This window comes from Penaeus monodon, chromosome 15 (assembly GCF_015228065.2).
Source record: "Penaeus monodon isolate SGIC_2016 chromosome 15, NSTDA_Pmon_1, whole genome shotgun sequence".
Lineage (NCBI taxonomy): Eukaryota > Metazoa > Arthropoda > Malacostraca > Decapoda > Penaeidae > Penaeus > Penaeus monodon.
Genome location: NC_051400.1, coordinates 730,760 through 731,007, shown reverse-complemented (window position 1 = coordinate 731,007; position 248 = coordinate 730,760).

Here is a 248-nt window from a genome sequence, read left to right as displayed (position 1 = left end):
ATTAATCCTTGCCTTACCCAATTAACTCTTTGCCCTTTTCAGTTCTGTCCTAAAATTCTATACTTTTTAGTACATTTTAATCATTAACTCGGTAACTTACCCACTGATTTTTATCATTTTCACTACTATACCTTTCTATAGTTCTACAGGACTTGATGTCAAAGGAATAAAGAATGGAATGAAAACTAGTGGATATATGCTTTTATATCTTACTATTCTTCGTGTTCTTGTCCTTTTAAATTTCTATT